Raw genomic sequence first — 26,939 nt, 5'->3', positions numbered from 1 at the left:
ATTAACACTAAAAGGACAAAGAAATGCTTGTCCCTGACTGTAGCACAACCTCACTCCTTAACCCTCCCATGGGATACAAAAGTGGTGGGACAAAGATCGCTGATTCATGATCCCCCCAAAGTGGAACATGACCATAAGTTGTAAGGGGTGCGAGCAAGGGCATGAATTTAAGGTATAATTATGCCTGCTCAGAAGTGGTGAGAACAGGACACTGGGAAATAAGGCTCTGCGGTGTCAGAGTTATGGACATGCTTGCTTGAAACCAACCCCAATAAACATTGCATTGCCTGCACTTCAGACTTCTGGTCTTCTGCTTTCTGTCTGTGTCACAAGAATCAGGGGAGGGGGTGAAGGGAAATCCCCCTAACAATGATGCTGGGCTCCAGGATATGAAACTATTGTTTGGGGCAGTTCGCGCTAGGTTCAAGTGCCCAACAGATAAACAGGAGAGGGTGGACAGGTCTTAGCTAAGACCTTGCAATATCTTTAGGACACTAGGAATAAGTGACTGAGTCTATGCTCCCCTAAAAAAGTAGGATTGTTCCCTGCAAAATGTGTTTCTAATGCTTTGTCCAGGCTCCTCTATAATCACTGGCAACCCCAATGTCCCATAGAAAACTGTTCCCCATCCATTTAGTAGGGCATTTGCCCACCTCATGGGCCTAAATGTTCTCTTTTTTATTCCATCAATCTCCTCCCAAGTCATGTGGATTCACAAAAAAAAAAATGTTTCCAACGAAGGTGATGATCAGCCTCTTCTGCTTGCCAGGAGTCTGGTCCATGGCCCTTCTCTTCAGCATGTTTCATGGTGTAATTTCTGCTCTCTGAAGGAGGCATAGGAAGTCCCTTTTGATGACACCAGAAATATTCCCACCATTAGTTAGCTCTATTTCTGCCCCAGAGCACTGGGCAGCTGTGTGAGAGCTTTTCTTTGTCCTGGCGACTCCCTCAAGCACATATGCCAAGAGGGATAGCGCCTTCATGGGATGAGCATTCCAGTGTAGGACCATTTAGGGTTACCTACCCTTCTCCCCAACATGTGACACTGACCAGTCTACACTGACAGTGTTCCCCCTACAGCCCCCTACACTGACACAGTGTTCTCCCTAGTTTGGGAAGGGTAAGAAAACTACATCAAGGTGCAAATCTGCTGTCACTGTAAGGCATGGAAGCAATGTGTGATACATCATCCCTCTTGCTGTCTTCAGCCAGCCCTCAGAGAGGCAGAGCAGCAGCTGTGGGGAAAAAGGATCTCAGGTCTCTTAGCTAGTGGGAGTTCTCAGTCACAGCAATGACTGGGATTCAATTATTTCCAGAAGCTCTGCTGTACACACAGACTCTACTCACCCCCAGCCTCAGGAAGCTTGGAGTCATCCCAGCTGGGATGTCAAGTCACTGGGTCTCCATCCATTCCCACCTTGTCCCCACTTTGCATTTTTATATGTCACTTGCCTTGACCACTCCTCGCCCCTGCTTCCAAATGGCTCATGCTGCCGTAATGGAGACACCTGAAACAAAGCCAAGGCAGATGCTACCCCACAGCAAGCTGAATTTCACCTCTTGGTGAGAGAGCTGTGAAGGAGCAGGGATGAGGATATGCTGCCTGGAAGCCCTATGTCTGAGCCAGGGTGCTAGGGGATAAGGAGCTGGTACGGGCCCCTTGCACCCCATGCCTGTACAAAGAGACAATAAGAAGCTTCCTATGACCGCTCTCCCTGCAAGCACAGCTCTGCAGCTTCAGCTATGTCTTGGCCTGATGTTATTAACAGAGGATATGCTCCACAGTACTCCAGACTTGTGAATGGCAGGAACGTTCAGCTATGGAATAACAAGCACTCCTAGCAGTGCTGGCAGTGCAAGGGGCAGGGGTTCACCTAGATGAAGCTTTTCAAACTAGGGGGTAGAGAAGAAAATGAATTTCCTGCTGGCAGAAGGTGCCTGAGTGACAACCCCTGGGAACATCAGCTCCGTGATAGTTGCGAAGCATGGGCTGCTTCTCCCACACACATTCCTCTGTCAGTGTGATTCAGAGAATCATGGAAATGTATGGCTGGAAGGGAGCTTGAAAGGTCATCTAGTCTACCCCCTGCACTGAATTGGGAGCAAATACACCTAGACCATCCCTGACAGCTCTTTGTCTAACCTGTTCTTAAAAACTTCCAGTGATGGAGAGGCCACGACTCACAAGGTAACGTGTTCCAGTGCTCAACTATCCTAAGAGCTGGAAAGTTTTTCCTAATCTCTAACCTAAATCTTCCCTTGCTGCAGACTAAACTGATTACTTCTTGTTCTACCCATGGTGGACATGGAGAACAATTGGTCACCATTCTTTTCATAACAAGCTTTTCCATATTTGAAAGAGAGATGAGGTGGGTGAGGAAATCTCTTTTATTGGACCAACTTCTGTTGGTGAAAAAGAGACAAGCTTTTGAGCTCCACTGAGCTTTTCTTCAGATCTGGGAAAAGAACTCCAAGGATATGTCTACACTGCAAATAGAAGCCCGTGCTTGAGCCTTGCTTCTAGGCTAACTCCCCTTGCTTCTACACTGCAATTGTGCTAACTCAGGGCTCGGACCCAAGGTCCCAGGACCCTGCAGGGCTGTAGCATCAAAACTCAAGTCAACCCAGTGTCTGAGCCCTATTGTTTTGCAGTGCCCCACTTGACTCAGGTCCCGGGTGTCATCGGGAAGTATCCCATAATTCCATGGGATGACTTCCTTAGTCCTCTCTATCCCAACAATCCACTCTATTGAAAACAGAAGTTCCCCACCCTCCCTTGGCAGGTCAGCGTTAACCTATTCTGTTCTGATCACCCATCTGCAAGCACAATATCAGAGAGCCTACTGGGTTTGCAACGGAGTGTGAACCCATCAAGCCTTTTGCAAAGAGAAGGGGATAAGGATGACTGAGAGAAGAGTGTGAGGAGCCCAGGGCCCACAGTCAGGGTCAAAGACCTTTCATAAGGACATTGGACTGTCAGACTTTATTAACCCAGAAAGGGTGGACTAAACATGACCTGGCCATCAGCTGAACCACAAGATGAGGTGGACCACCACGGGACCAGAGTGACTAGTAGCAGCAGGTTCTAGGGGAGGAAAGGTTGCTATGCAACACCGAGGCATGAGGAGCTGCTCTAGTGGTGAGTTGACTTTTCTACACATCAACTCTGCAAACTCTTAACGCATTTAAATGTATGCCCACAAAATTATTGGGACTGCTTGCATGAGCACATGCAGTCATGCCTGGAGGCTCTAAATCAAGGCCCAGATTCAAAGCATTTAAGCACATCCTCAGAGTTAGGCACATGCAAAAGTATTTGTGGGATTGGAGTCTAGGCAGGAACCCACTGATTCATTAACATTTGGGAAATCATTTCTCATTTATCTGGGGTTTTTAAAACTATTGTAACAATTTTTTAAGGTATGGTAATTTCTAGAAAAAAATTGGCTATAAAAATAGCATCCTGGTAGTAATTCCTGCTCCTTCCTCATCCATGTGTCTCCGGAGCTACCACTACTTAGTTTACTGACATAAATAGATCTTTCCTTTGTTTTTGTTCTAAGCTACAGTAATTTTGCAGTACTGACAGTCATAAAAAGATCAGTTGTCTAGTCTGCTTCATTCATCATGAACAAAACAGCCAATTAAGTTCTGATTCCAGATTCTTTAACACGGGGATGACATCTTTAAGCATAAAGAAATCAGCTGGGGTGTCAGATCTTAGGTTTGGGCCTTTGGTGTTCCTGGGTGACAATCAGGAGAAACCTGTCGTGCTATAAGTGGGAGAGAGTTGAAGTATTACTTAATGGACAAAGTAACTGTAGGATGCTGCATGGAAACTTTAAAAGTTTAGTTTTCAAGCCAGGTTTCAGAGTAACAGCCATGTTAGTCTGTATTCGCAAAAAGAAAAGGAGTACTTGTGGCACCTTAGAGACTAACCAATTTATTTGAGCATGTAGCTCACGAAAGCTCATGCTCAAATAAATTGGTTAGTCTCTAAGGTGCCACAAGTACTCCTTTTCAGTTTTCAAGCCATAACCTCAATTCTGTACTTTCTGGGCCAGATGCTCAGCTGCACCAAGTTTACACTCAGCACAGCTGGGAAAAGCAGTGGGTAAAGTAGGCCAAGCCACATTCCACTACCCTGTTTATGGGGTAGAAACAGACCCCAGTATGATTTAGAGCAGCCTCTAGCTGCAGTGGTCCCACAAGGACTGCTGCACCAGTATGGAATCTGGGACTCCACCCTTCCCTCATCCCCCACCTCCAGGATGCCCTCTACATGGAGGGGTGGGGAGCAGGTTGCACAGGGTCAGCTACACAAGTTCTATACCACTCAGGGAGTCCTTTCTATCTGGGGAATCCTCAGCTGGTCTGCTTGTTTTGCACTGCCTCGGTCAGGGCCAAGAATTTGACCCCATGTGTATAAAGCGGTGTTGTCCACCTACCTGCTGGCGAGATGAATTTGTTACTATTGATAGGATGCATTGACAAATGATATAACTCTTCAGCCTTCTCAGACTGTCAGGATGAAGGGATGAATTTCTTCTCTTGCCACAAGTAGTGCCCACGTGTAGCTTTCCCTTTGAATGGAGTAATCAGTAAGTACCTTTGGATTTGCATCTCCTTTGTCTTTTACTGAGGTTGCGCCAAGGATAGCCCAATGGTAGTCTGGTCTCCTGATTATATCCCAAGGTCTACCTCAGACTTGCTGTATCACCTGAATCAAGGGACTCTGGACCAAATTTTCAAAGATAGCCTCTAATTGAGAGTACCTCAGTTCAGACACTTGGGGTGAACCTCTGGCCCCACTGAAGTCATAGAATCATAGAATCATAGAATATCAGGGTTGGAAGGGACCTCAGGAGGTCATCTAGTCCAACCCCCTGCTCAAAGCAGGACCAATCCCCAATTTTTGCCCCAAATCCCTAAATGGCCCCCTCAGGGATTGAACTCACAACCCTGGGTTTAGCAGGCCAATGCTCAAACCACTGAGCTATCCCATGGGGGGTTGGCCATTGGCTTCAGTAGGGCTAGGATTTCACCCTTGAAGTGGCAGTTTCAAAAGCACTCAATGAAAATCCTACCCTAGCTGGCACCAAATTCAGAGGTGAGGCATAAGGTGGAGTGTTAGGCTCTTTTCATTAATTTTTAGTGTGGGGGAGGAGTCTGACTCCCTTAGCCCTGTTTAGACCCACAATACCGATGTGTCAAGTTGGCATAACTTATCCAGTAGGAGAAGGCACCACTCCTCAGGTAATAGGGCTGGTATTTCCTGCCACCCCTGCCTCACAACAGAGTGCAGTGATGATTAATGTGTGCAGTATGCTTTGAGATTCCTGGTGGAAGGTGCCCAAAGCACAAGCATGTATCAAGTTATGAAAAAATTCCAGGATGTAGATAGATCCTCCCATACTGGTTAAACTGGCTTTTAAGCCACTTTGCACTAGGACAAAGGGGCCAAGATGCCCCCAAGGCAGCTCAGAATCTGGCCCATAGTGTTTTTATGTAGATATCTGACTGTGCTTACAGAACTGCAGGTCACACACCAACACTTGGCCAGAGACAGGACTGTCTTCTGAATCTAACTCCATTTCTCATTCCACTAGAGCGCAAGTTTCCCACATCCATGTGCTATGTGAGTGCAGTCGAGCAAACTTTTTCAGACCTCAAAACAAGTTGTTTTGGGTCAGATTTTGGCTGAAAATCCCACAAAGTTATTTTAACTGAACCCATTCTCCCATCTCACCACTGTGCACTGTTGTAGAAAACACCATGATGGGGAGAGAACCTGTATAAAGCAGACATTGTGCCATCTCAGACACTTAATTACCTACTCTCAGCTGGCTGATCTTAATTACTAGGGATTATTATTTCGCTTCAGTCACTGTACGTGTTTGAAAAGTTGGAATGTTGTGCCACGGAGACAGCCTTAATGCATTCATTTGTTTTAAACAAACTGCCAAGATGTCTCAATTATTCATGGTACAAGCTTCTTCCATCAAAGATATTTAAGTGATGCCTAAGCACTTCATTTAAATGACTGTGACGGTGCACCATTTGATGAGAGAATATAGAGGAAACCACACTGGCTTCTGGTTCGTGTGGAGAGAAAGTTTCAAATCTGTGGGAAACATTTACGGTAACCTTCCTGAGAAGGATGTGATGTAGAAAGAATCCGCTACTGGGATTGCTTTATTGATAGACCCTGAAATCAGTGAGTGATAGGAGAAGATGGTAAGAGTCCTGAAGTCCCCAAGGTTTTCCCCAATTGTCCCAGGCCAACCTATTTTTCCTGGGAAGCGCTTTGACTCTATAGAGTTTGCTGCTGTGCAAAACCAATAGATAGATAAATAGCAACACCTAGAGTGAGATACCACTTCAAACGAAACACAGAATCAGCATACAGATCAAGGCTGGAGGGGTGGAAGATGTACCAAAAAAAATACCATACAAAAAAACCCCACCCTATGAAAACAAGACACTCCACTGCACATACTTCTCCCCTGGGGAGAGGACGAGAGAACAAACAATACATGCCAGATGCTAGTCGTACCATTAATGCAAACTGCCGGAAGCTGCTCAGATACTTCAGTGCTGACCATGGTGGAAGAACCTGAATAGAATAAAATATGTGCCTCTCGCTAAGAGAAAAATACTTGTGAAATTTCCAGGTGAATATTTTTGGTTGCCACCCTACTGGTTACCGATGGTTCACTGGTTTTGAAGAGTCTGCTGGGCTACTGGTCCATATGTAGACACCAAGAGAGGCTAGAAGAAAGCAATGGTGGCCAGTAGACAAAGATTCTAATAGAGTCTGCTGGAATTTCCCCTGAAGAATGTAGATTTGCTCCAGACCTTTCGGCCTAGCTACAAAGTGTTATGGTTTTCTAGGTATCAGGCAGTTCCTTTCTGAGCATCAGGGACTGTATCTTATATTTCAAGGAAGTGACTAACTACAATTACCCTGCTGTGTCAGTCAAGTCAAAGTTCCCCCAAGCCACTGTCATAGAATCATAGAATATCAGGGTTGGAAGGGACCCCAGAAGGTCATCTAGTCCAACCCCCTGCTCGAAGCAGGACCAATTCCCAGTTAAATCATCCCAGCCAGGGCTTTGTCAAGCCTGACCTTAAAAACCTCTAAGGAAGGAGATTCTACCACCTCCCTAGGTAACGCATTCCAGTGTTTCACCACCCTCTTAGTGAAAAAGTTTTTCCTAATATCCAATCTAAACCTCCCCCACTGCAACTTGAGACCATTACTCCTCGTTCTGTCATCTGCTACCATTGAGAACAATCTAGAGCCATCCTCTTTGGAACCCCCTTTCAGGTAGTTGAAAGCAGCTATCAAATCCCCCCTCATTCTTCTCTTCTGCAGGCTAAACAATCCCAGCTCCCTCAGCCTCTCCTCATAACTCATGTGTTCCAGTCCCCTAATCATTTTTGTTGCCCTTCGCTGGACTCTCTCCAATTTATCCACATCCTTCTTGAAGTGTGGGGCCCAAAACTGGACACAGTACTCCAGATGAGGCCTCACCAATGCCAAATAGAGGGGAACGATCACGTCCCTCGATCTGCTCGCTATGCCCCTACTTATACATCCCAAAATGCCATTGGCCTTCTTGGCAACAAGGGCACACTGCTGACTCATATCCAGCTTCTCGTCCACAGTCACCCCTAGGTCCTTTTCCGCAGAACTGCTGCCTAGCCATTCGGTCCCTAGTCTGTAGCTGTGCATTGGGTTCTTCCGTCCTAAGTGCAGCACCCTGCACTTATCCTTATTGAACCTCATCAGATTTCTTTTGGCCCAATCCTCCAATTTGTCTAGGTCCTTCTGTATCCTATCCCTCCCCTCCAGCGTATCTACCACTCCTCCCAGTTTAGTATCATCCACAAATTTGCTGAGAGTGCAATCCACACCATCCTCCAGATCATTTATGAAGATATTGAACAAAACCGGCCCCAGGACCGACCCTTGGGGCACTCCACTTGATACTGGCTGCCAACTAGACATGGAGCCATTGATCACTACCCGTTGAGCCCAACAATCTAGCCAGCTTTCTACCCACCTTATAGTGCATTCATCCAGCCCATACTTCCTTAACTTGCTGACAAGAATACTGTGGGAGACCGTGTCAAAAGCTTTGCTAAAGTCAAGAAACAATACATCCACTGCTTTCTCTTCATCCACAGAACCAGTAATCTCATCATAAAAGGCGATTAGATTAGTCAGGCATGACCTTCCCTTGGTGAATCCATGCTGGCTGTTCCTGATCACTTTCCTCTCATGCAAGTGCTTCAGGATTGATTCTTTGAGGACCTGCTCCATGATTTTTCCAGGGACTGAGGTGAGGCTGACTGGCCTGTAGTTCCCAGGATCCTCCTTCTTCCCTTTTTTAAAGATTGGCACTACATTAGCCTTTTTCCAGTCATCCGGGACTTCCCCGGTTCACCACGAGTTTTCAAAGATAATGGCCAATGGCTCTGTCTTGCCAGGCTGCCACAGTTTTCAGAGCCAACAGCGCACAAGGGAGTGATGTGGTCAGCCTCACATCCAGCCTCCTTTGACTGTCCTAACCCAATGGGGCAGGTACCCATTTTGCAACCCATTTTGGAGGGGGGCTTTTCAGTGTGAGATCAAACACGATTCAAACCCACTCTTCAGCTTTGCAGTCAAGCTCCTTAGTGTGTCAGGGAACAGAAACAGCACAAACTAGAGATGGGCCTAACCAACCCCTCAGCTTTGGATACCCACAGCCATTAGTGTTCTGGTCCCAGGTTTGAATTTTCGTCACTAGAACCAGCCCTAGTGGTAATGCTCGCAAATTAGGTTTAGTCAATCTACCTCGTTATGCAACTTGGCCTAGAATTTTCAGAGGACACGGAGGGAGTCAGGTTCATAGGGCCAGATTTTCAAAGGTATTTTGGCACTTAAATATGCAAATAGGCCCCTAGTGGGATTTTCAGAAGCACCTAAGCAGGTTAGGTGCCTAATTCCCAATGGGGAGTCAAGGCACTTTTGAATTCTAGGTGCCTATCCTCATCTTTAGATCCCATTCAATTGGTGGTCAAGTTTTCAAAGGTAACTGGGTGCCTAACTCCCTTAGATCCCCAATATAGTATGAGTTGGGTTCCTAATTCCCTTAGACTCCAGTGACAATCCAAGCCTTAGCTGACTGTCCAATGCTGCAGACAGGAGGATTACTTCCTGGCCCCTTTAATGCAACCAGCTTCTTCCCTGAAGCATGAGGTTTCATTACCCTTTCTTAAATACACGTTTTTAGTAGTCATTATCCAACCCTTTTGGAAAATCGAGCTGCCGTCATTGTTTTCCATAATTTTTATTAGTCCTTCTTGTATTGATAATAATGGCTCCATATTGAGGCATTTTAGGAGAATGCATTAAGGTCAATCAAGTGAATAATTCATTTTTTTTAATTGTCTGAACGCAAATGTATACAATAGTCTGTGAAAAAGGGAACTTTAGGAGACTATCAAGTAAATAATACTCATTTTCCAAGAAGGCTGTGACACTATCAAAAGAATAATACAGGTAGTTTTTTTTTTAAATCTATTATTCCTGTGTGCATCCGATTTTAACAGCTCCGAAGCGGTGCGCTGCAAAGCTCTCCAACGTTTCTGTGGATGGAGCTGGTGACTAGAAGACAGAATTCCCAGATTTTACACTTGATTGCTATTAACTTTGCTGGGTGACTGTCGGCAATTCACTTAACCTCTGTGTCACGCTTCCCCTATCTATCAAAAGGGGATAATGATATTCACCTACAGTGCCTTTTGTGAGGGTCATTTCATTAATGTTGGTGAAGTGCTTTGTAATCCTCTGATGGAAGCCGTACAGAAGGGTGAAATGTTATTATATACTGTACATTTAGCTGTATTGTGGACACCCATATGCACTCACTGAAAGGATTTTTCTATCCTTTCCTTTTGCTACAATATCTTTATGCAGTGAGGGTAAAGGATAGAAAATCCAGACAAACCCAAGGCTTAGCTGGCATCATTATTTGTCATTGGTTTTTCCCAGCTTTCTTATTAAGCTTGGATTTTCAGACTGTACTTTTTGAGTAGCTCAGATTTGGTGGGCTTTTGTTGGACCTTGGTGCTCTTTTGTTCAGCAGCTACAATATAAAAAGTTCTGTATGGAAAGCAGAGACTGCTTTGCTGCTGGCTTCTAAACGAAGCTCTGTGCACCTCCCAGCTAGTGTCTTGCAACTCTGTGCAAGTATGCGGCTTGCTATACTAGGGAAGGAAGAGGAGCAGAAGATACTATGAAATACAACAGGGACATTGCCTCTGTAGTGCTCAGATACTGTGGTGCTGGAAGTAGTTGAAAATCAGAAGATAGGTATCCAGTGGTTGTGCAGCAATACAGGGGAAAATCTATTGAATGAGAAACTTTTCACAGTATTGCCAACCCCAACCATTCAAAATTCATGAGTCAGGCCCAAAATCATGAGATTTTAAAAAATAATACATATCGGGTTCTTTTTACGGGCCTTCTGGCTTGAGCCTTTAGGAGTCACATTTTCAAGCTTCTCTCTGCAACCAGGAGGGCTAGAAGCTTACCTGAGGCCAGGGAATGGGAACCAGCTTGCAGATGTGAGGCATCTTGCCATCTGTGCATGGAGCTCAGAGTGCCATGTGAGCAGGTGGCTGGGAGCTCACTGGTGTCCCCATATGCAGAGGCAGAAGGGGAAGCCCAAGGAGCCAGTTAAGAGTCTTCTGATCCCCCACATCCCTTACCTGGAACTGAATGGGGAAAAGTTGGAGAATGAACCTTTTCCCATGTGGGGTAGGAAAGGTATTGGCCAGCAGGAGGCAGATGCTGAGCGCTTCATTAGCTATAAACATTGCACAAAAATTGGTACTGAATCAAGACTTCACTTTTTTTTTTAAATGCGTTTTTCTTCAGACAACCAGCTGGTTAGATGTGCATGCTGATCGCTCTACCAAATAGCCTTTGATATGAAGCCGACAGTGCCCACAAGTGCTTTGCTTTCCTGCCTGGGCTATTGTACAAAGTCCAGGCTTGTATCGAATGCCGAACAACCCTCAAGCTCTCAGAAAATGCTGTCCTAAAAACACCCAAAGACAGCAGAACCTCAGAGTTACAAACACCAGACTTACGAACTGATCAGTCAACCACACACCTCCTTTGGAACCATAAGTATGCAATCAAGCAGCAGCAGAGACAAAAAAAGCAAATGCAACTAAAAGAAAAAAAAATAAAGGGAAAGTTTAAAAAAAGATTTGACAATGTAAGGAAACTGTTTCTGAGCTAATTTCATTTGAGATGGTTGAAAGCAGCATGTGTCTTCTGCCCAGTAAAGTTTCAAAACTGCATTAAGTCAATGTTCAGTTCCAAACTTTTGAAAGTACAACCATAACATTTTGTTCAGAGTTACGAACAACCTCCCTTCCTGAGGTGTTTGTAACTCTGAGGTTCTGTAAGCCATTTTGCAAAGAAGAATGGTAAAATGGTGGGTGGAGTTACATTACAGCCAAAACCAGAGGAAGGAAGTTTGTTATTATTAACATTATAGTTAGGACCCTACCAAATTCACAGTCCGTTTTGGTCAATTTCACAGTCATAGGGGTTTTTTTTAAGTAAATTTCATTATTTCAGCTATTTAAATTTGAAATTTCACGATTTTGTAATTGTAGGTGTCCTGACCCAAAAAGGAGTGGGGGGAGGGGAAATCACAAGATTGTAGGCGGGGTTGTGGTACGGCGACCCTTACTTCTGCGTTGCTGCCGGCAGCAGCGCTGCCTTCAGAGCTGGGCAGCTGGAGAGCGGCAGCCGCTGGCAGGGAGCCCAGCTCTGAAGGCAGAGCCATTGCCAGCAGCAGCGCAGAAGTAAGGATGGCCTGGTACGGTATCGTCACCCTTCTGCGCTGCTGCCTGCAGAGCTGGGCCCTCGGTCAGCAACCGCCGCTCTCCGGCCGCCCAGCTCTGAAGGCAGCAGCGCAGAAGTAAGGACGGCAATTCCGCTGCTGCTGGCAGGGCGCTGCCTTCAGAGCTGGGCGCCTGGCCAGCATCTGTCACTTTCCGGCCACCCAGCTCTGAAGGCAGCGCAGAAGTCAGGGTGGCAATACCGCAACCCCCCTAAAATAACCCTGTGACCTCCCTGCAACGCCCTTTTGGGTCAGGGCCCCCAATTTGAGAAACACTGGTCTCCCCTGTGAAATCTGTATAGTATAGGGTAAAAACACAGAAAACACCAGATTTCAAGGGAGGGGGGGCAGATTTCACAGTCTATGACATGTTTTTCATGGCCATCAATTTGGTAGGGCCCTAATTATAGTAGTGCCTCAAGGTCTTAATCAAGACCAGGGCTCCAGTGCACTGGGCACTGTGCAGATACATAGTCCCTGCCCCAAACCTCACAATCTAAGTAGTCAAAATAGACAAACAGTAGAAGGGGAAACAGAGGCACAGACCTGTGAGAGGAATCACCCAAGCTCATAAAGCTAATGAGTTGCAGAGCCAGGAACAGAATCCAAGCCTCCTGGTCCAATGTCCTATCCATTAGGCTGCACTGCCTCCTGAATAGCCTTGAAGTCCAATCAGACTCTGAATTCTGTGCTTCAGGCCCTTCTAGACTATTCACCAATTAGCTCTCTCTAGACCTGATCATTCAGAGCTTCTCTGGGAATGTTGCCTGAGTAGAGACTGCAGGATAGAACAACTACAAACTTACATCGGTAGAACTATGTCACTGGGGGGGGAGGGGGTGAAAAATCCACCCCCTGTGAGCAACACAGTTATACTGACCTCACCCCAGGGACAGCTTCTCCCGTCGACATAGCCGCTGCCTCGCAGAGAAGTGGAAGAAGAAGCAGCTCTCCCATTGGCATAGTAGTGTCTTCACTGAAGCACTCCAGTGGTGCGGCTGCATTGCTGCAGTACTGTATGTGTAGACAAGTCCCGAGTACCAAATTCAATTTCTACTGAAGCAAGAAGCATTCATGATTTCTTCCTGCTCTTATCTACTTCTTCTCACCAGCTTGTCCATCCCCTCTCTTTTTTATTATGCACGCAGTCTAGGATGATAAAGAATTATCTGGGCAATCATTACCCTACTCAGCCAGGGCTGTCTCTTGTCCTACTCTCTCCCTCATTACTCATTAATGTGCTGCTGGTCCATGGATGGGACTTATCACCTGGATCCTTTTTCCCCTCATTTTTTAAGATGCAGACTCGTGCGATAGACTCAAGCTCACCAAAGTCTGCATAAACAGACACTATATTGCCTTGTCATTTATTAGCTTTAAATGATCTTCCTATATCTGGCTGCCCTCTGTGTCACTACGTGGTGGCCTTCTATCACTCACTCTGAAGTGCTGGTACACTTTGCTCTTTGCCTTTAATTAGCTAAGTCAAATGTCAGCACTGTTTATAATCTGCTGGAGGTTTAAGAGTGGAAAGACACTGGCAAAAGGAAGCCGTGGTGTCTTGTGGGTAGAGCTGAAGGACAAGGAGCTAGAGCAAATGGAGAGGTATTCAGAGCTGGAATCCCATCTGAGTCATTGAAATTATCTGTTTTGGGGCTGGGACAAGGCTGGCTATAATGGTATTGCAGCAGTGCCTAGCCAGCCCACCCAGTATCTGGGATCCACTGTACTAGCAACTGTACAGACCAAGAGACAGACACTGCCCCAGAGAACTTAGAATCTAGAGAGACAACAGATTGGAAGGGAATCAGTTTCCCTAAGCTCTCACATCATAGGTCAGTGACAGAGCCCAGAAGAGAAGCAACAATTCCTGAAACACAGCTCAGTGCCTTGTCCACTAGACTACACTGACCCCATTGAGAACTTCTTGGAGTAGATCTTTAACTGAGACTCTTGCCCTCTATCTTAGCACTCAAGCCTGCAAACACTTACCCAGGCTCATAACTTTAAGTACGTGCATAGTTCCACTGGGGGAAATCCTAGCCCCAGTTAAATCAACGTGAAAACACTTAGTGATGTCAGTGCAGCTGGGATTTCACGCATTGATGTCAGTAGCACTGCTGATGTGCATGTTTGCCCTGAAGTCTGATCAGGATCTGGACAAGGTTTCCTGGGTAAGCAAGGACACTTACAATCAGGGCAGGGTGAGCAAGCAATCAGTGCAGCCTCATGCTCAATTCTGAGTTTTACATAATTTAGGCCCTGATCCTGCAAGCTTTGTCCTGCACAGAGCCCCTTCAAGCTCCAGGGACTCCATGGAGTGTCATGCCTCTGACTCAGATTCCAGGATCAGGGCCTTAACCAGATAAAATAAAATTAAAAATCAAAATTACACTGTAGAAAAGAAGTAAATCCAGTTGATTTTATGACAAAACAGCAGCATTGATTGAATCTGTGAATTTAGCAGAGACCAAAAATGTTTCAAGAAGTGTTAATGATAACCTACATAATTAATGTAAATAATCACTAATTGGGAAAATTCTTCTTCTTCCCAGCATTAACTATATGACATTGGAATTCAATGATGCCAATCAAACTCCCACGAACAGCAGTATGACATGAGAGTCAAAGTTAGCTTTCAGGTTAACAGCCTACCTGATTTCTTTACAGGAGTTATTTAAATATTAATTTGATCTAAAAATCAGCTGTCTATCTAGGTTCTTATTGTGGGGACAAATGCTATAGAATCATAGAATATCAGGGTTGGAAGGGACCTCAGGAGGTCATCTAGTCCAACCCCCTGCTCAAAAGCAGGACCAATCCCCAATTAAATCATCCCAGCCAGGGCTTTGTCAAGCCTGACCTTAAAAACTTCTAAGGAAGGCGATTCTACCACCTCCCTAGGCAACGCATTCCAGTGTTTCACCACCCTCCTAGTGAAAAAGTTTTTCCTAATTTCCAACCTAAATCTCCCCCACTGCAACTTGAGACCATTACTCCTTGTCCTGTCCTCTTCTACCACTGAGAATAGTCTAGAACCATCCTCTCTGGAACCACCTCTCAGGTAGTTGAAAGCAGCTTTCAAATCCCCCCTCATTCTTCTCTTCTGCAGACTAAACAATCCCAGTTCCCTCAGCCTCTCCTCATAACTCATGTGTTCCAGACCCCTAATCATTTTTGTTGCCCTTCGCTGGACTCTTTCCAATTTATCCACATCCTTCTTGTAGCGTGGGGCCCAAAACTGGACACAGTACTCCAGATGAGGCCTCACCAATGTCGAATAGAGGGAGACGATCACGTCCCTCGATCTGCTCGCTATGCCCCTACTTATACATCCCAAAATGCCATTGGCCTTCTTGGCAACAAGGGCACACTGCTGACTCATATCCAGCTTCTCGTCCACAGTCACCCCTAGGTCCTTTTCCGCAGAACTGCTGCCTAGCCATTCGGTCCCTAGTCTGTAGCTGTGCATTGGGTTCTTCCGTCCTAAGTGCAGGACCCTGCATTTATCCTTATTGAACCTCATCAGATTTCTTTTGGCCCAATCCTCCAATTTGTCTAGGTCCCTCTGTATCCTATCCCTGTCCTCCAGTGTATCTACCACTCCTCCCAGTTTAGTATAGTATCTGAGCAGCTGATCTTTCAGTATTAGAAAGACAGATACACACATGAATGGACACTTTCAAGACACACACACACAGAAAATATACAAATATCAAACCATCTGCCCTAACGTCAACGTACCTCTGTTGAATAAATTCAGTTCTTTTAACAGTCCTACCTTAGTTAGACTTAGGGAAAGGCATTTATGTTCTAACTTTATCAATCAAAACACCATGGTGGAAACTCACCCTGTGCAGATGGTCAGCACAAGAACTATGCCTGCCTTGTAACCTCCCTCTTAGCCCTTTTTTGGACAATGGGATATAAGTGACAAATGGCCTTTCTTCTGCTGGCTGTCTGTACGTGGGCAAATTTCATCCTAAATGCAGAGATTATATTCACATATTTTATACTATACACACGTAATTTCAATGTTGGTGTAGCCATGTTGGTCCCAGGATATTAGAGAGATGCAGTGTGGGAAGTAGTGTCTTTTATTGGACCAACTTCTGCTAGTGAGAGAGGTAAGCTTTTGAGCTGCACAGAGCTCTTCTTCAAGACTGGAAATGGTAACCAGAGTGTCACAGTTAAATAAGAGGTTGGACAGATTGTTAAGCATAAGGGGTAATGTATTGCAAGAAACCATTTAAAATGAAGTTGGCAATTAACACTTCTGCAGCCAGAGGACAAAGGAGAGTTAGTAGATTACAAATTGTTGTAATGAGCCATAAAACCACTCTCTCTGTGCTGAGAGATTTTTAGGTCTGGCAGAGCTGTAAATTTACATTCCCAAGCTTGTCTTTTGAGGGTGTTGTGCAGGTTTCCTTCGAGGATGAGGACTGAGAGGTCAGATATGGAGTGATGCTTTGTGAAAAGCATTCACCCACAGCTGATAGGGTGTTTTTGTCTTATCATTTGAGAGTTCATTTGAGAGTGTGATGATTGTCCAGTGTCATCTACATTGGATGAGCATTGGATGAGGTACATCACATGTTGGGATAGGCACGTAGAGGTCCCTTGGGCCTTGAAAGGCGTGTTGTGGGGAGTATTAATCATTGTAGCAGTGGAGATACATCTGCAGGTTTTGCATCTATTGTTCTGACAGTGTCTGGTGCCCATAATTTCAGCAAGATAAGGTATTCCATTAGTGGTTCAAACCAATATCAGTCTCTTAACATTTAAGAAATGATATACTTCAAGTTGCTTTATATAGATGCATTTGTCTTTACAAGTCTTATATGTGTAACCCTTCTGCCCATCAGAGCTGGCAGCAACAAGGGCTGGGTTCAGTATCTAGGGGCTCCATTCCAATAACACATTGCAAAACCGGCTCAAACCCCCACCCAGTGACCTGGGACAAATATATACCACCCCCGCTGGGAGCCTCCAAGAGGCAATACTTCCCCTCTTGCAAGCACCCAGTCTGAGTGTAGCAAAAAGCCTTTTAATGACAGAGAGAAACAATGTGGCATTATGCTGGGGAAACACCACCAACAGGATTCATAACACAACCCATGAGCAAAAAACCCACCCCAAACAAACTGGGGCGTGTCCTTTCCCTTTAGTTCTTGAGTCCAGCAACCCCAAATCACCCAAAGTCCCCAAAGTCCAACAACACAAAAGTCTCTGTCCCTGGTCAGGGCAGTCCCAGAGTTCAAAAGTTTATCTGCAGAGTTTTACCTCCCAACCTGGGTGGAGATGGGGAGGGTTAAGGGGCACCTTATGTGGTCCAAAGCTGATTGCCCTACCTCTCCATAGGGCTGCCCTCTGCCAGCCACCTCCATAAGCTGCTCCAGGCATCTGACAAACTGCTCTGTTCCAAGAGCCGCTCTGCTCTGCCAGCCGTCCCGCAAACTGCTCCGCAATATATCTTCAGGCTCCCCCACTACTTAACACAACACTCCGTGATTTCAGCTCTTAGTAAGTTTTGCTCTTTTGTGATTTCAGTTTGTAGTAGGGGAGCCTCAGTGCTGGTGCACCATTAGCCCAAAGTGAATTCAGCTCAGCAGCCTGTAACTAGACTCCTAATAGAATCAAAATTAGCTCTGATATTTCATGGTGTAGAGAGAAGGAAGTGCAATTGGCATGTAAGGTCCTCACCAGGGGGCCCACACCCCCAAGCATTAATACCTATCCCCAACCTCTCTCCATTCACTGGGAGTTAGAACCCATGACCCTTGCCTAGCGAGTGCTTAGTTGATGGTGAGTCCCTCCATCATAACAAAAGGCCAAGTACAGTTCCACTGTCCTTGATTCACATAATCAGGATAATAACAGTTTATTCCTGCCCCAATAACAGAGAAACTGGGGCTCCTACAGCAGCCAAAGTGACCATCTAGGTAGGGTGGGTGTGCCTATGCAAATGAGATCAGTTCTTTTCCACAACCCACCATGACTCGCCACCAGATGTCAGGGTAGCGCTCATCCTGACTCTGCTTACATATGTATTAATCAATGGAATGCTGCTATTTTTACAACACAGAGTTAATGCTGAGTGCATCCTGTCCCATTTCACCATCTGCCTGGATAGAAGCAGGGCTTCATTTCACTCTCTGAGTAACTGTAGGTAAAGCTATTTTGTGATTTCACAAAAATCACTACAGGATGTTGGGGTTTGGTACAGTCAGTACGACAAATGAATAAACATCTGCACAGGAATACAGTTATCACATAATGTCCTGACATTATGCTATATATTAGGCGGTGGACTTCTGTCTCACGTGAACTTGGGTTATTTAAAACTAGGCTGGACAAAGCATTAGAAGGAGAAAACCCTTCTCTGGCAGAGGACAGCTGATCTAACAGGTTTTCTGTCTCTAATCTTGGCCATCCTGCCATACCATTTATTGTACCACGCAGCAAGTATCACAGTGTGCATATGTTAATGCACCTCCTAACTGAGTTACAGCAATGAGTTATTTATGTAACTCTTAGGAGTAAGCCAAGTAGCATTAGAATAAGAAAAAACTCACTAGACTGTAAAAATACATGGTGTTAAGTTAGTGAGTGCAGTATCAGAAATGAGGCAGGCATATTCTGCTAGACACATATGGCTGTCCCATAGTAAAGCCATTGTTTTCTTGTTCTCCAGGTGTCCTGTTTTAAGGCCCTGGTTTAAACACACCTTGATTAGTCAGCCAAACACTTCAGCACATGCTTAACTTAAACATGAGTTTAGGGGGAGATTTTCAAAGGCATGAATGGAAGTTAGGCAGCACCCAACTCCCACTGACTGTCAATGGCTTGTGAAAGTCTCCCTTGTAAGTCTGCATGGGACTTAACCATATGCTTGACATTAAGCACATAGTCAGGTGCATTGCTGAACCAGGCACTAGTTTCTATTGAAATCCTTATCCTGAAAAAAGAGTTTCCCTGAACATCACTTACCAATTGAATCAACTTTCCAGTCTTCTCTATCCTGCCATGGGTGATTCCGAGAGGCTAGAAGATTTATGACTCAAAGCAAGTTACCATGACGTCACCCTTTCGTGCGCTAAATCGTTGACTATCTAAATGCTGTTTTTTCAAAACGTTGTGTTTATTAAGATAACTAACATGAGCAGGCAGGATGGAATGTTTAAAACATATCTCCTCCCTCCAGCCTCCAGGATCATCAATACTGCCTGATAAATAGGGTTACCTTTATCATCAATATTTTTTTTAACTTTATCATCAATGGACTTGGCGAAGATTAACACACGATGAAAGCACTTTATTACCCTCCCTCAGACTTCTGAACATTCACACCCAAGGACAATTTTCCACACTTTATCTGGACTGAGGCTGCATTGATTTAACTTGCATTAATCTTTTAAGACCTATCAGATTGGACAGGATACATTTCACTTGATAAGAATTTAACTCAAGTTCGCTCTTTGTGATTCTCCCAAGCAGCCAAGTTCTGTAGTGTCATATTAATCATGATCAGCCACTCTGCTTTGGATCTTCCACTGGGATAGTGGTTTTTAATCACAATTTTAGTTCCAAAATTACTGGCCAATCTTCTTTATGAATGCTTTGCTCATTTTTTAATCAATTTTACTCAGGGAACATTTAGCTTTTTTAACAAAAAGGCTTTGCATGACATTGTTTCTAGGGCAGGTAGGGGTGATTGAAGGACATAAGTCACCATAGACCTTTCACCCATCATGGTCCAGTATGGCCTCATTCTCTCTGGTCTCCCATTTTTGGGGATCCATCATATCTTGACTTGGAGCACAGAAAAGATTATCTTGTAATACCAGAGGTGCCCTGGGTGGGGTCTTGTGGAGAGTTATACAGCTTCCTTAAACCAGAGCTCAGGTTTGATGCAAGCATGGCAATCAGTGCCCTTCCTGCTTCCCTCCCTTGGAGATAGCATTAGACTCCTTAGGTTGGGAAGTAGGTCTGTGGCTTAGCATTGGCGGAAAAGGAACAACATCGGGAACAGCTCGTGGAGTCACTATGATGGGTCCCAAGAAGGGCCTTAATGGGAGAGGAAAAGGGTGGGAAGGACATACCTTGAGATCACCTGAGAAATATGATGCCAAGCAACTAAAGGCTACTTTAATTTGTGTGTGCATGTGTGCGCGCACGCATGCATTTTGGTGAACCTGAAAACAAGGGACTAGTGGTGCCAGCCATACCGAGGAACAGAGCGGCCAATGAGTGCAAGATCCCCACATACACACACACAGAGCTATACTAGCCCAACCTCAGTCTTTTCATAAAATATGCATGTTGCCATGATCTATGGACTCGCAGTCCCTTTTGAGCAGGAAGTGTTCAGTGATGAAAACTACAGTCTTCATAAATAAATAGGCTTCCACTGAGCTTGAGTCCCAGCTTTATCTCCCTTGTGTACCAGGGGCTACATGCTGCTTGGATCTCTATGCAGCACATAGTGACATCTAGTGGCTGAATAAGATACTGCAAGTAAACATTTCATTACACTAATCCTGGCATGACCTTTGATTTTGGTAGCAAGAATTTGACCTGAATTGATGCACTTAAAATGTGCTCTAGTTACCCCCAAGCAACCTCACTGGTCCCTCCCATTTCCTGCTCCCTGACCTAATAAACCCTATTGGGAGATATCAGGATGCAGCCATAATATCAAACTTTCTCAGTATGAGACAGGAGCGCGTGAGAGGGGAGGGCTCCTGCCTCATACTGAGAAAGAGGGACGATCAGCGGGTTATCTCAAGTGCCTATACACAAATACACAAAGCCTGGGAAACAAGCAGGGAGAACTGGAAATCCTGGCACAGTCAAGGAATTATGGTGTGATTGGAATAACAGAGACTTGGTGGGATAACTCACATGACTGGAGTACTGTCATGGATGGATATAAGCTGTTCAGGAAGGACAGGCAGGGCAGAAAAGGTGGGGGAGTTGCACTGTATGTAAGAGAGCAGTATGACTGCTCAGAGCTCAAGTTATGAAACTGCAGAAAAACCTGAGAGTCTCTGGATTAAGTTTAGAAGTGTGAGCTACAAGGGTGATGTCGTGGTGGGAGTCTACTATAGACTACCGGACCAGGGGGATGAGGTGGACGAGACTTTCTTCCGGCAACTCGCAGAAGTTACTAGATCACACGCCCTGGTTCTCATGGGAGACTTCAATCACCCAGATATCTGCTGGGAGAGCAATACAGCGGTGCACAGACAATCCAGGAAGTTTTTGGAAAATGTGGGGGACAATTTCCTGGTGCAAGTACTGGAGTAACCAACTAGGGGCAGAGCTCTTCTTGACCTGCTGCTCACAAATGGGGAAGAATTAGTAGGGGAAGCAAAAGTGGAATGGAACCTGGGAGGCAGTGACCATGAAATGGTCGAGTTCAGGATCCTGACACAAGGAGGAAAGGAAAGCAGCAGAATACGGAACCTGGACTTCAGAAAAGCAGACTTTGACTCCCTCAGGGAACTGATGGGCAAGATCCCCTGGGAGAATAACATGATGGGGGAAAGGAGTCCAGGAGAGCTGGCTTTATTTTAAAGAATCCTTATTGAGGTTACAGGGGCAAACCATCCCGATGTGTAGAAAGAATAGTAAATATGGCAGGTGGCCAGCTTGGCTTAACAGTGAAATCCTTGCTGATCTTAAACACAAAAAAGAAGCTTACAGGAAGTGGAAGATTGGACAAATGACCAGGGCGGAGTATAAAAATATTGCTCGGGCATGCAGGAGTGAAATCAGGAAGGTCAAATCACACCTGGAGCTGCAGCTAGCCAGAGATGTTAAGAGTAACAAGAAGGGTTTCTTCAGGTATGTTGGCAACAAGAAGAAAGTCAAGGAAAGTGTGGGCCAGTTACTAAATGAGGGAGGTAACCTAGTGACAGAGGATGTGAAAAAAGCTAATGTACTCAATGGTTTTTTTGCCTCTGTCTTCACAAACAAGGTCAGCTCCCAGACTGCTGCACTGGGCAGCACAGCATGGGGAGGATGTGACCAGCCCTCTGTGGAAAAAGAAGTGGTTCAGCACTATTTAGAAAAGATGGACCTGCACAAGTCCATGGGGCCGGATGCGTTGCATCCGAGAGTACTAAAGGAGTTGGTGGATGTGATTGGAGAGCCATTGGCCATTATCTTTGAAAACTCATGGTGATCCGGGGAAGTCCTGGATGACTGGAAAAAGCCTAATGTAGTGCCCATCTTTAAAAAAGGGAAGAAGGAGGATCCTCGGAACTACAGGCCAGTCAGCCTCACCTCAGTCCCTGGAAAAATCATGGAGCAGGTCCTCAAGGAATCAATTCTGAAGCACTTAGAGGAGAGGAAAGTGATCAGGAACAGTCAGCATGGATTCACCAAGGGCAAGTCATGCTTGACTAATCTAATTGCCTTCTATGACAAGATAACTGGCTCTTTGGATGAAGGGAAAGCAGTGGACATGTTGTTCCTTGACTTTAGCAAAGTTTTTGATACGGTCTCCCACAGTATTCTTGTCAGCAAGATAAGAAGTATGGGCTGGATGAATGGACTATAAGGTGGACAGAAAGCTGGCTAGATTGTTGGGCTCAACGGGTAGTGATCAATGGCTCTATGTCTAGTTGGCAGCCGGTATCAAGTGGAGTGCCCCAAGGGTTGGTCTTGGGGCCGGTTTTGTTCAATATCTTCATAAATGATCTGGAGGATGGTGTGGATTGCACCCTCAGCAAGTTTGCAGATGACCCTAAACTGGGAGGAGAGGTAGATACTCTGGAGGGTAGGGATAGGATACCGAGGGACTTAGACAAATTGGAGGATTGGGCCAAAAGAAATCTGATGAGGTTCAACAAGGAAAAGTGCAGAGTCCTGCACTTAGGATGGAAGAATCCAAGGCACCGCTACAGACTAGGGACCGAATGGCTCGGGAACAGTTCTGCAGAAAAGGACCTAAGGGTTACAGTGGATGAGAAGCTGGATATGAGTCAACAGTGTGCCCTCGTTGCCAAGAAGGCCAATGGCATTTTGGGATGTATAAGTAGAAGCATTGCCAGCAGATCGAGGAACGTGATCATTCCCCTCTATTCGACACTGGTGAGGCCTCCTCTGGAGTACTGTGTCCAGTTTTGGGCCCCACACTATAAGAAGGATGTGAAAAAATTGGAAAGAGTCCAGTGGAGGGCAACAAAAATGATTAGGGGACTGGAACACATGACTTATGAGGAGTGGCTGAGGGAACTGGGGATGTTTAGTCTACGGAAGAGAAGAATGAGGGGGGATTTGATAGCTGCTTTCAACTACCTGAAAGGGGGTTCCAAAGAGGATGGCTCTAGACTATTCTCAGTGGTAGCAGATGAAAGAACAAGGAGTAATGGTCTCAAGTTGCAGCAGGGGAGACTTAGGTTGGATATTAGGAAAAGCTTTTTCACTAGGAGGGTGGTGAAACACCGGAATGCGTTACCTAGGGAGGTGGTGGAATCTCCTTCCTTAGACGTTTTTAAGGTCAGGCTTGACAAAGCCCTGGCTGGGATGATTTAATTGGGATTGGTCCTGCTTTGAGCAGGGGGTTGGACTAGATCACCTCCTGAAGTCCCTTCCAACCCTGATATTCTATGATTCTATGATTCAGGGAGGGCCTGTGTGTGACATCTCATGACATGTATATTACAAGGCTTCCTGCATGGGAGCTCACATCACCTGTAAGGGGAATTGCTTTTCATGCCCCTCGGAACTAATTATGTAATCTCAGCTGGAAATAGAGTTTTGTCCTTTTCAGTATTTTGTGATTTCACTGATTGCCTGTTCAGATCCTTTCTCACAGATTAGTGAGGCTGTAAACAGAGAGAAAATAAGAGGCAGCCCCATAAAAGCAACCAAATATTGAAGAGCTCAAAGTAGCACAGCACAGGAACATAACTCTAAGTCACAGATTACAGGTGGCATTAAAAATGTGGCAACCTTCCCTTCATGGATAGTGTAATGAGAACAGTAAATGGCACTGATTTAATCCCAGCTCAAGACAAGAAATGGTGGGAGGAATGGGACATGCCTAAATCTTTACTGAAAACTTATTTATCTTTTCTCCTTGAGTACCCTTAACACATTTTCTTAGGCCTCTCCCTTTTCATTGAATGCTGGCATAATGGTAGATTCCGTTTCTTTTTTGCTTTCAACTTTGGGCTGGCTTCTCTTTATAGTTATGGCCACTGTGCATCACTCTTGTGATGCAATGGGGCTGTAACCTGGTTGCTAATGTCCAGCAGAGAATTCTCCTGTAGGAGGAGAACTCCAAGCTAGTGCAAGTGTAACCTATTGTGTGTGTGGCTCAGCACAGAGGACATGAGTTGTTACAGCCAGAAGCTAGAAAAGCTTGGCCCTGTAGCTCAAACTGGAGCACTCGTATGTTTAGCTCCAAAGGTTTCTGGTTCAAGATCCCACCTGCCAAGTATACTGGATCTGGGCCCTGCCCCTGTGGTGCCCATTCCCCATGCAGCATGTTGGGTGAGAGAAGGGTCATCTCACCTGTCCTCCACAAAATGCAGCCCAGCAGCTTCTACCCGTTTCTGGTCACTGAGGCCCCCAGAACTTTCAATACACAGGTCACTGCTGGAGGGAATGTCACGTTGTGGGATTGTTGCTGAAGGATTTCTTGTACAAGTACACAAGTGTTCACACTCACAGAGTGGTGATCAAACTATATCAGCAGGAGGCTCAGGTCGCTCCAGAAAGGGGGCAAAAACTCTGCTGGAAGTGGAGGGTTTAGCTGGAAGGGCACCAAATGATGTGTGAACACATACCAGGATGTGCCAACAGAAGGAGGTTTGCTGGTAAAACTCTCCAGTGTAGGCCAGGACTAAGTGGTGTCACAACTGGAGTTAGCCCTGAGATTCAGGGAGCCACAACTGGCTCCTGGAACCCCCCCTGGGCCTGGCAGGACTCTGGGGAAGGAGAGAATTTAGAACTTTATATTTAAAAATTTCAAAGAAAGAAAGAAAATTTGCTAATTTTCACCTTCCTACTAGAGGAACTTGCTAGTATTAACCTTCCTGTTATTTCAGAATATGACCACAGCAAAATACCTGAATATTTCACCTATGCTGCCCTAAGTGATTTCAGTCCTGATGATAGAGTCAGAGTTTAAGGCCAGAAGGGCCCACCAGATCATCCAGTCTGACCTCCTGTGTATCACAGGCCACCAGACCCCACCCAGCACCTGCATACTAAACACAACAACCAGAATTAGACCAAAAAGTCTTACAGCCACAGGAGACTAGATTATTACGTGCCACAGGCGGAGAACAGGAGAGACTGAGATGTACCAGTGCCCAAAATCCCCATGATGACAGGGAAATGATTAAATGGGATATACCCAGATTGTCATAAATATAAAGGGAAGGGTAAACCCCTTTGAAATCCTTCCTGGCCAGGGGAAAGCTCCTCTCACATGTAAAGGGTTAAGAAGCTAAAGGTAACCTCGCTGGCACCTGACCAAAATGACCAATGAGGAGACAAGATACTTTCAAAAGCTGGGAGGAGGGAGAGAAACAAAGGGTCTGTGTGTCTGTCTATATGCTGGTCTTTGTCGGGGATAGACCAGGAATGGAGTCTTAGAACTTTTAGTAATCTAGCTAGGTATGTGTTAGATTATGATTTCTTTAAATGGCTGAGAAAAGAATTGTGCTGAATAGAATAACTATTTCTGTCTGTGTATCTTTTTTGTAACTTAAGGTTTTGCCTAGAGGGGTTCTCTATGTTTTTGAAGCTAATTACCCTGTAAGATATCTACCATCCTGATTTTACAGGGGGGATTTCTTCATTTCTATTTACTTCTATTTTTATTAAAAGTATTCTTGTAAGAAACTGAATGTTTTTTCATTGTTCTTAGATCCAAGGGTTTGGGTCTGTGGTCACCTAGGCAAATTGGTGAGGCTTTTTACCAAACCTTGTCCAGGAAGTGGGGTGCAAGGTTTTGGGAAGTATTTTGGGGGGAAGGACGTGTCCAAACAGCTCTTCCCCAGTAACCAGTATTAGTTTGGTGGTGGTAGCGGCCAGTCCAAGGACAACGGGTGGAATATTTTGTACCTTGGGGAAGTTTTGACCTAAGCTGGTAAAGATAAGCTTAGGAGGTTTTTCATGCAGGTCCCCACATCTGTACCCTAGAGTTCAGAGTGGGGGAGGAACCTTGACACAGATAATCCAAGTGAGTTACCTGCACCCACACGCTGCAGATGAAGACAAAAAACACCCAAGGTCACTGCTCATCTGATCTGGGGAAAAATTCCTTTCTGACCCTACATATGGCGGTTAGACCTGGAGCATGTGGACAAGCACCTGAGAGCCCTGGCCCACCCTCCAATGTCCCATCTCTAGCCGTAGCCATCCCTGATGCTTCACAAGGAGATAAAAACAAACTCCCGTAATACCCTGAATTAGGGAGGGTAATCCCTTCCTGACCCTTGCTGGTGTTTGGCTGAAACCCTGTAAGTCTGTCTGAAGGTAACAAGAGGGAGTTGATGGTAGGTTATGTTCAGGGAAGGATCCTTGACTCAGAAATTCATGTACCCTCTTGATGTAACAGAGTGGTCTGCTGCTGTTGGCTTCCCGGCCATGCTGTCTGGTCTGTCAAGACTGGGGGGGACTGAGTGTGCTTTAAGGGGGCTAATAGGGGTGAGGTGGTAACTGACTAGTCTGGATGGGTTGGGTGTGGGAGGAGGAGTTATAAATCACATGGGGTCTTGCAGGTTTGAATGTGTTATGCTCATGTGCCTGAAAGCATGAGAGGAGACTTTAAAACCCCTAACTAAATCAATGCATTATTATTCCCAAATCTGACAGATACTGAATGCTACTCCCTTTGCATCTTCATTTACCTTTCAGAGGAGCAGCCGTGTTAGTCTGTATTCGCAAAAAGAACAGGAGTACTTGTGGCACCTTAGAGACTAACCAATTTATTTGAGCATAAGCTTTCGTGAGCTACAGCTCACTTCATCGGATGCATTCACGAAACGTAGCTCACGA

Source organism: Lepidochelys kempii, chromosome 19, assembly GCF_965140285.1.
Source record: "Lepidochelys kempii isolate rLepKem1 chromosome 19, rLepKem1.hap1, whole genome shotgun sequence".
In the NCBI taxonomy this organism is placed as follows: Eukaryota; Metazoa; Chordata; order Testudines; family Cheloniidae; genus Lepidochelys; species Lepidochelys kempii.
Note: the sequence above shows the minus strand (reverse complement) of the source record.